Source organism: Pteronotus mesoamericanus, unplaced genomic scaffold (assembly GCF_021234165.1).
Source record: "Pteronotus mesoamericanus isolate MK-2021 breed Mesoamerican mustached bat unplaced genomic scaffold, CSHL_Meso_final scaffold_232, whole genome shotgun sequence".
Taxonomy (NCBI): Eukaryota; Metazoa; Chordata; class Mammalia; order Chiroptera; family Mormoopidae; genus Pteronotus; species Pteronotus mesoamericanus.
The window spans coordinates 24,441,369-24,451,857 of NW_026555311.1; positions in this window are offsets into that span (position 1 = coordinate 24,441,369).

Here is a 10,489-nt window from a genome sequence, read left to right on the forward strand (position 1 = left end):
TTCTCAGAGGTAGAACTGAAAATTAGTAATCTGGCAATGTAGCTAGAGAGCTGGTGTCCTTAATCAAAACTTTGTACCACCTGGAAAATTTCTATTCTTTTACTTATTACAGAAAAGTCTACATGTAGTTGATTTATGGGCAAGTTATATTTTATATTGGGCTCAACACAATTATGTTTAAAACATTAACATTTAGCTGTGGATAAAGGTACATTTTTATCCTTTGGTAGATATATTGAGGAGATCTAGTTAGCTCGCTTAAGTGGCCACTAGCTTGAAAAAAAAAAGTGTGAACATAACCTTGGATCACTAATCCGTTGGTTTTGATAAATAATAAGTATTTTACTAACTACCACACAGATATATAGTAACCAATATGAGAAGAAGAAATTTACACCACTCTGAGAATACTGGGGGAAAATCACTTTTAATGGGAAAATAATCTAAATACTGTGGTAATCTTTAAACATTTCAAGGTAAAAACACTTTTATTTGGAGAAATATATATAACATTCATATATTCTAAAATCTTCGGCCATTCTCTTCAAAATCAATATAATTTTAAGAACCTTAATTCTAACTATAATGTAGTCATCCAAATGTTTTAGAGAACAGGACAGTACAAGTCAATTATTAAATGACTTAATGCTGAGAAATATCATCAAAGATGATACCAGCACAAATGAGGTTGGCAAGTATTAATAAGATAACGTTATCCTTATTCTGGTTTGTAAGTGAAGGTGTAGAGTAATATTAGAGTCTTTGTGTTATTGTGGATCTTGATAATGCTGACAGTCACATCAAAGAAAAATGGCCATCAATTTTAGTTGATAATTTCTAGAGCTTAGTAATGCACTTTCTATTTTATAAAACAAAGCACTAAATATTACACAGTTGTGCTCAGTAGAGAATACCTTCATGGTATTTATTTTCAAAAGTAATCTCTAGATCTGATTGGCATGCATCCTGAAAATGTCAACAATTACATTATAAAACTATCAAGAACATCAAGAAAGCCAAATTACCTGGTATCTTTTACCTTCAGAATACCTGGGTTCTTCTGCAGGCTTAGCAGTTTCTGGGCATTTTGCTGAAATTTAAAGTTTGTTTGAGTTCCCAATGACCAATCAGCATCACTTAGCACTTGCAGAAACAATTTGTTACCAGTGCCCACAGATAACCATAGGGGGCAAAGTAATTTTAATCTAAAAATGTTTTTGTGGTGGAAAGCTGCTATCAAATGTTCCAGAAAGTGGGATAAACAGAAAATATAAATACCTCAGTTTGGTATATCATGTTGTTGGATAATTAAAATTGATTTCAGATCTATTAAATAGGACTGACTGAATAACTAACAAGTTCATAAATGGAAAACATTTTAGTTATCTTTTATGTAGAAAGTTTATAATTTCAACTTTGTCTGAATTAAATTCAGCAACATCTATCAAAAATATTGAGTGCCTATTGTGTGACAGACATTGGGGAAACAGTGAACAAAACAGAAAAATAATCTCTGTCTTCATGGAGTTTATAATTTGGTGGGGTGTCATATAAACAGAGTAAATAAGTAAAATATATTACGCTAGATAGTGATACAGACTTAGTCTATGCTAAGCATTGCATGTAGGGAGTACAGGCACTAGGTTAAAATTTTAGGTAGGGAGTCCTGGGAAGGGCTCATGGAAAGGCTGACTTAGGAGTAAGACCTGTAGACATACCACTATCCAAGGGAAGAGCATCCTCTGCAGAAGGAAGCAGAAGAGGGAAGCCCAAAACAAGAGCCTGCTGGCTTATTCCAGAAACAGAGAAGAGATCAGTTTGGCCAAAGGGGCTGACAAGGGCAATAACAGGAAATGAGGTCAGAAAAGCATCAGATGGCAGATGATAAAGGGCCTACAGGTCATTTCAAGGCTTTGGCTTTACCTTAGATGAGAAGGAAGCCCTTGGAAGTTTTAGACAGAGGACTAAGTATGAGGGGGGAATGAAGTAGAAATAGGCAGAGACTGGCTAGGAAACTCTTCAAGTAACCTGAGGAAGAGCTGACTGGGACTTGAACCAGAGTGGAAGCAGAAAGGAAGCAGAGAAGTGGTTGTGTTTTGAATATATTTTGAATATATGTTTTGGATATATTTTGAAAGTACAGTGTTGCGAGCAATACTTTACCCTTATGAGTGTCTGCACTATAGTGTTTTCCATAAGCCAGCCCCCAGCCTTTGTCATGGACCAGAAACGCCAGGCCACCTATTCGGCCACCAGCCCTGCAGGTTACACTGGCACCAAGGAATAACAGGGAGCCAACACAGGTAACTATGCTATTCACTTAGCTATTATTAATGCAGATTCAATCCAAATCTGTAATAACCCAACGACAATAATAACCACTCAGAAACAATCAGCAATAACATCACACGAGACAGTTGGGGGATAAGAAACCCAAGTCCTGAGAGTCCAGATCAGGTCCTTGTCCAGGAGGTCAGCGTCTTGCAAGGCAGAGTTTGCCATGGCTTCAGAGCCAGCTAGAGCAGGCTTGATCAGGGCAGCAGAGCATCTCTCAGCCATCTCACCTCTTCTTGGCTGTCTCAGCTGGTTGAAGGTTTTTGCTTTCATACTATTGTAGGATGCAATGTTGCATCAGCTTTTGATTAACACATGTTGTTTTGTGCCACCTCAATAGCATATGTTGATTATGTCACTCCACTGTGCATGTTCTGAGAGGGTGGTGTTACCCTTCAGATAAGCACATGTTATCTACAATGTTGTACTGCCCCTGCTCGAGAGCTTGCATTATCCCCTTGAGTCCTTGCTCTACCGCACATGCTCTAAACATGGCTTCTTAGTTGACAGGACTGACACCATCGTAGTTCGGTCCTGCTCTCCACTTTAAGCCAATAGAATTTGTTGATGCATGAGATGTGAGTCATGAGAGAAAATCAAGAATGAAGAATGACACCAAGGACTTTGCTTTGAGCATCTGGTAGAATAAAGCTGACTTTTATTGACATGGGAAAACTGCAGAAGTGGTGTGGGGAGAAATGTTGAGAGTTTGGGTTTGGATATGAATGTATTTACATTAGAACTATATGTGAAACATCAAGAGAATTATTCAACTCATACCATGTGATAAGCACTACTCATAAACACAACTTTAACAGACTGTAAGTGATATCTAATGAGAGTTAAGTGTAAATTTCTAATTTCTCCTAACTTCCAAAACAGATTAAAAAAAATAGTCCTTGGCTAGCTTTAGCTGAGAGAATGGTGTCTTTTCTAGTTCAGCATAATCTTTATTTTTGCTTCATCCAAATTCTGAGGCTCCTCTTTTAAGTGTCTGTAGTTGGTTTTTAAAACAGTTGCCAAGACTAAAATTTGAGCTATTGAGCTGGGGTCACTATTGATTCACAATCACTCAACCATGAATTTTGGAGTATTTAAACATAGTCATTGACAATGGAAACATTTAACTTTATTAACTCTGGAATCAAACTTACCTGAGTTCAAACACTGACGTGCTGTGGTCAGTTGCTTAAGCAACTAAACTGAGCTTCTGTAAAACTGAATTTCTCCATCTGAAAGTAGGGGGAGCATAGTAATAAGCTAAATTTTCTTTGAATGATTACTCTGATCCAAGCATCATTCTAAATGTGGTGAATTAATTTATTTAATGTTTACAAGAACTCTATATTGTAGATACTGCTATTATCACCATGATTTTAGTGATGAGACATAAAGCAGTTAAGTGACTTGCTTAGGGTCACATATCTAGCAAATATTTAAAGTCAGAATTTGTAATTAAGCAAACTGACTTCAAAGTGAAGTTTGAAAACCATGACAATTTACTATCTCATAAAGTCAGCATAAATGTTAAATTGACAAATATCTATAAGGTGCTTAGCCCAGTATCTAATTTTAAATTAAATGATAAATAAATGAGAGCTATCCATCAGTCAGTTTTCCTATTATTAAATAATCTGGTATTCAGATAACATCCTTCTGTATCTCTTTCTGTCCTGTTTTCCTGCCATGTCTTCTTCTAGGATTTATTTGATAAGGGGGGAAGAAAATACTGAAGCAGCAAATAATAAATAAATAAATAATAGAGTTGAAGTTTAGGAGCAATTTCTCTAGACAGCATAAATATTAATGACCAGAATTAAAGCAAAACGCAAAGGATTTGGATGATACAGAAAGAGACTAACAAGGACATGGGAATAAAGGAGACAACAAGAAAGAGTGCTACAAGACTGAACAATAACAACAACAAAAAGCCATAGAAAGAGTAGACAGATGCAAATAGCACAAAAATGCTCATTTTAATATTCCATTAAGGCATGAATACTTCAGGAACTTCTATGACAATTAGTAAGTTATGAAGTGTTTTAATATAGTGCATTGTAACATAATATTAACTTTATGCTTTTGAAAGATCCAGGTAAAGTAGACACCTAATATGTGCTTCATATATGGTACAGCCTAAGAAAATGTTAATTTTTTTCATTGGCATTATTTTAGTTTCATAAATTGGTTTTTTTTCCCCAAAGAACTTTAGTGTGTATGAAAGAGATCTCCCCTTTATTTAAGTCATTGGATTGCATCTAATTTTATCTAGATGAAGTTGTGTTCTATGAGAGAAACTTCACAAAATTTTAAGAGAAAAAAGTTGATATAACTGTTGATATAACTACTAGTCCTACTGAGGAGTAACTGGCAGTGGCTAAATATATGTGCTCCTGAAGCTAAAATAAATTGAAAGCTTAAAAAGAAAAAAACTCAAGTTGAGCTTTAAATTTAGAACCTACAATTGACAAAAGAAAAAAAAAAAACAACTTATCCTGACTGGAGGGTTGCAGAGAAGAAACTGTAGGGAAAAAAAACTGAGACTATCATTTGTTCAAGTTCTGTGAAGGAGAGGTGTTACTTCTACCTTCCTGGAGCTTGCTCCTTGGGCTGAGTTTGAGTTTCAAAAATTCAACATAAATTTTATAGTTTTTGTGTAATATATAGTTTTGTTATAAATTTCTTTGGAATCAATAAGCAAAGATAAAGATCAGAGTTCTGTAAAAAAAGTTATCCATATACCATCTCGATTTAACTAGAGAACAAAACAAAACTAGGAAGCAATACAGAAGGGCAAGAAATGGACACTTGAACTTTCCTCAGGTTCTTGGTCCACGGCTCAAGCACAGATATCTCCACCAACGATGTGCTAGCCTGGCTTTCCTGGGCCAGGTTGACATGTAGAATTGCTCCTCGAAGAGATTTCTAGATAAAAGTAGCTCGTGGAACTTGTTCCATTTTGTGATGGCTTTTTAAATTTCTCACCCTCAACTTGAGTGAGAACAATGATTTAAAATATTAGCTAACTACGAACTTTCTATTTTCTGCTATTATACCCTCATCCAAGAGTAAGGATTTGTTTTTTTGTTTTGTTTTGTGTTGTTTTGATCTATTTCTTGAACCTCCTACTCATCTTCCCTGTACCTGTGCTCTAGGTCCAGTTGCTTTGATATAGACTTTTTCTTTAACTTGGCATTGTAAGCAATCTTTTAATCCTCTGCCGCAAATTATCCTTAAAACTATCAGGTAATACATTCCTCTGTATCATCTTAGACAGTTAGACATACACTCATAAAACATATATTTTCATGTGTTTTAACATAAAATAACTCTCTATCTTCTAACTTATATATGCAACAAATACATGGCATTTCCCCTTCTGAAACAGTGGAGGAATTTTTATAGCGTAAAGAAGGAAAGACTGGGAAGAAAAGGGCCCTTGTTGAGCCATCTTCTCTCTTCCATGTAGAATCTTAAAGCTCTGTCCAGGCTTTAGGCATTTCACTGAAGTATTTATTCCCCATCGATCTCCAGAATAGAGCCCAGAATGTGTGTGCTGGGAGTCTTGCCTTGTTTATAGCAGAAGAAAAATTTTCAGTTTTAAGTATGTTCATTCATAATATCAATATTCATCCTAAGTTTTAAAAAGGTCATTTTTTTATACAACATCACTTACAACCAACTTTCTCATCTACTCCAAATTATTTTTATTTTTATTTTTTTCCCTCAGTATTTGGCAATTTCAACAGAAAGACATAAAAATTCCAGCCAGATGTGAAACCGCAGGTCACAGAACAGTGTGAAGCTAGCTACTTATGTTCTTTTCTCTCGACTATTTGTTTACTCTTTCAGCTGTTACTAGCAAAGAGAAGACACGTCAATATAATTTTATTTTATTTTTATATTAGGAAGATGTCTTATTACACCTTAAAATGTAACTCAGAGGGTGTAGTTAAAATGTAATTATAATGATACCAACCCTTTCCTTCAGGACATGATGACATTGCTGGAAGTGGCCACAAAACTTTGTTGTGTGACCTCAAGGGGGAAATAATCTCTCATTTTCAAAATAGTCCTTTTCAGAGGCTGCTGCTTTGTTTTTCAGAACCAAAAATCTTCCCTTTAGGACACAAAATATAACTACACTTGCCAGTTAGTTATTCGTTGTGTTGGATACATACTAATATTTTCTTATGAAATTGGAGCATACCTAGTCTTCTAACTTTTTAGTTTTTAACTTCATGTTTATTGCATTGTTATTTTATTGCAGCTCATCTCTCATGACTTGCTTAATTCTCATGAACACAGATTTTCTCTATGCTTGTCAGTTCTTCATCTAGTTATGTATTGCTATGTAACAAACTATCTCAAAACATAGTGGTTTAAACACCAAGTTGTTATTATCTCTCCTCGTTTTCTATAGGTTGACTTGGCTCAGCTGTGAGGTCCTCACTTGGCATATCTCATTTCAGACATTCAGGGAGGGGCAGGTGTAAAAGTTATCTGAAGAACCAACTGGGCTACATGTCCCAGATGCCACCCTTGTGCTTCTTCACATGACCTCTCTCTTCAGCAGAATAGGCTGAACTTCCTACATGGTGGCTCAAGACTTAGAACACTCAGTGGGTTAAAAATTCATTGACTGGATTTGTTGGTCTAAGAATAAAAGTTGCTGGGCAAATTATATTCTGTTATACTCTATTCTTTCTCAGGAGACCTATTCTTTTCTGAGGCCCTCTGTCTATTCGGGCCTCAGTGGATTGGATGATGCTCACCCACGTTGTTGAGGGCAGTCTATTTTACTGAGGTCCACTGTGCAAATGCTGATCTTATCTGGAAATGCTCTCAGACACATCCTGAAATAATGTTTAATTGGAGCACCCCTTGGCCCAGTCAAGCTGACTCATAGAATTTACTATTAAGATACTGGGATTGATGATAACCCCTTCTATGAAGCCTAAGTAATGGTTTCTGTTGTGCAGTTCTGATGTAACTGTCCTACAGCTTGAATCAAGACCAAGCTTTTCGTTGGCCGGCTAAAGGTTGAGACTTTTCTGATAATCTCTTTATAAAATTCCAAAAGATAATTACTACAGTGAAAAATTATTTTTAAATATTATTTATCAATGATAATACTTCTTGATGTGTTTAGGTCCAGGAGCTATATGGAGCATTTTAGTAAGTATCTGCAGAAAGTAGACAACTCACAGATTAGTGTATCAAACACAAGAAATTTTATAATTTTTTAAAAGGTGTGAAACAAAAAAAACAAATCTCAAGTTGGAAGAAAGGAAAGAAAAAAAGAAAAAGGTAATGAATTCATTGATAGTTTGTTTATATCCTAAGTGATTAAACAGCTAAAATTTTAAATTAATCAGTTCTTCATAGTTATGACTTCAGTCAGTTGTCTAAATCAAGAGTCAGCAAATTATGGCCTTTGGGCCAAATCTGGCCCATCACCTGTTTTTGCAAATAAAGTTTTATTGGAACACGGCCAAGCCCATTTTTAACATATTGTCTATGGCTGCTTTTGTTACACTGACATATCTGAGTAGTTGTGACAGAAACCATATGACCTGCAAAGCCAAAAATATTTACTATCTGATCCTTTACAGAAAACGTTTGCTGACTTCTGTTTTCCAGAGAAAGTTCAATGACCCCTGACTAAAATAGTGAAGATTGAATTTGTGTTTTAAAAAGAGATAAGACAGGTTCTGTACACATTGATGGAGATCTTATCTTCTTGACCTTGGATGTCAGTGAAATATAAGGGGGAAAACATCCTGAAAAAAAACAGAATAAGATACAATGCAATTTGCATGGGAACTCTATTCTTAGACCAATAAACCAAGTTAATGAGTGTCTAACCCATTGAGTATTTTCAATATCTTAGAGCAGAAAATATTTACAAATATTTGCATTTGAGTAAACAGAAGGTCCCAGTGATTGCTTCATGGTTTCCTTTCAATTAATATTTATTCTTTTTTTTGGTGGAATTCATATTTCTTAATGTTAGATTATCCTTTCCAAAAGAGTTTATTTATATTTTTCTGCTTTTTTCTCATTTTCATTATTTCTTCTCCTCATCATTCAAAGTGATTCACTTTGCCTAGAGATGGGTTGGGTTTTGTTTTGTCTTGTTTTGTCTTATTTTAATAAGAGGAATCCAAATGGAAAGAAAGTCAACATTTGGTTTTCTGAGCTCTGAAATAGGCACTTGGAACCCTCAATAGAAGCAATCATTTTGAAAGCCAAAGACTTAGCTTTTCATGGCTTAAATTTTGTTATGAGAAGGAAAGGTGGCAGGAGATTAACAGGGTCAGCTATGACAGGAGCAAGGTATAGAATTTAAGTCACAGTACTAAATCGGAAAGGGTGAGGGTTACTCAGGGTTTCCAGTAGATTAAATATGCATCCCCTCACCAGGCTACCAGCTGGAAAAGGTATTGATTATTTTCATTCATGAAAACAGTGGTTCTCAAACGATAAGTTGCATTGGGGTCACCTCTCTATCTCCAGAATTTCTGAGTCAGTAGGGTGTGGGTGGCATCCAGAATTTGTACTTCTAACAAGTTCTCAGATGCTGCTGCTGCTGCTATTATGACTATACTTTGAGAACTATGGAACTAGGATTTATTTGCATATAAGTAACAAAGACCTACAGTCATAGAGGCTTAAAGAAAATAGAAGTTTATTCCTAGGGTGTGGGTGTCCAGAGCTGGTTATGTGGTGTTCCTTGGAGCCTGACTTTTTATTTCTTGTCACCTTGCCATTCATAAACTGTTGCTTCATTTACACTGCCATAGACAGCACACCACCATGGTTGGATTCCTGCTAGTAGGAGAGAGAGACTGGGGAAAAAGAGAATAATACTTCTTTTTAAGGAGACAACCAAGGAATTGTACACATCAAATGTACACATAGCCAGAGCTTAAATCATATGGCTACATATAGTTCCAAGGGAAGTGGAAGAAATACAAATTTGTTCTATAGCCACAGACCCAGCCAATAAACCAAAGCTGTATTACTTATAGAGAGAAGAAAGAACAGATATTAACAGGCATTTAGGAGATCTTCCATACCTACAAACTGCTTTCTACATGTGAACAATGGCAAAATAATTTTCTATGAGTAAGAGAATATAAATAGCCAACTTCATTTCCCTTAAATATGAGCATAGCTTATCTCATTTTTAATCTTTTATCCATTTAAAAAAGAATCCTTTGATTCCTTCTCAGGGGAGACAGTATCTTGGAGGAAGAAAAACTGTTTTTCTTCCTTTTCTAATAATTTCTAATAATTTGAATTCTTGTCATATTGTTTCCAGATAGGCCATCAATGGAGGAATACAGAAAACAGAGATTTGGTGGAGAAAGTCAAAGGGAATTTGGAGCAAGAGACCAGCAAGACTAGCTACTAGCTAGGATGGCAGATGGAAGCTAGAACTCTAATATGTGATCCTAAGTAGGAAAAATATTCAAAGAGGGGGGCTTCTATGCAGACAGTTTTGCATGTATGACTGAGAAAACTACTGTAAGAGGCATTGTTGGAGGCATTGCCATGTCAAACTGTAGCCCTCACCAGCCCGCCCCTTTGTCTTCCTCTAAGAACTTCATGTTTCTTTAATCTGGGTTCTGGGTAAAGTTAACTGTCTACAGGCCTCACCATCTGACTTCCTACTCATGCTGGTGTCTGGGCGAGGCCATGAATCTTCCCTCTTTTGACTCACATTGTTTACTGCAAGAGATGCTTTGCCACAGTTCTCCTAACAAACTCCACTAGTCCAGAGGGGACTCCTACATACTTGGAACAATGATGTAGGACAGTTATCATTCTGCACTCAAGGATGGAAGTGAACTAGCTTGAACCCCCAAGATAGGATATAATGGCTACCCACATTACATGAGTCAAAAGCAAAGGAAGAAACCATGAAGGAAAAGATGAACCAATTTTGCTATATAAAAATGAATAACTTTTGGGTATTAATAAATAAAAAAACGTCACAGATAACCTCTTCATACCTGATAGAATTTTGTAAGAATTAAATTAATTAATAATAAAGGAAAATTTTGTAATAATTGGGAGAATTTGAATATGGAATGTATGTTAGAAAACATCACATCTCTGTTAAATTTCTTAAGATAACAGCATGTAG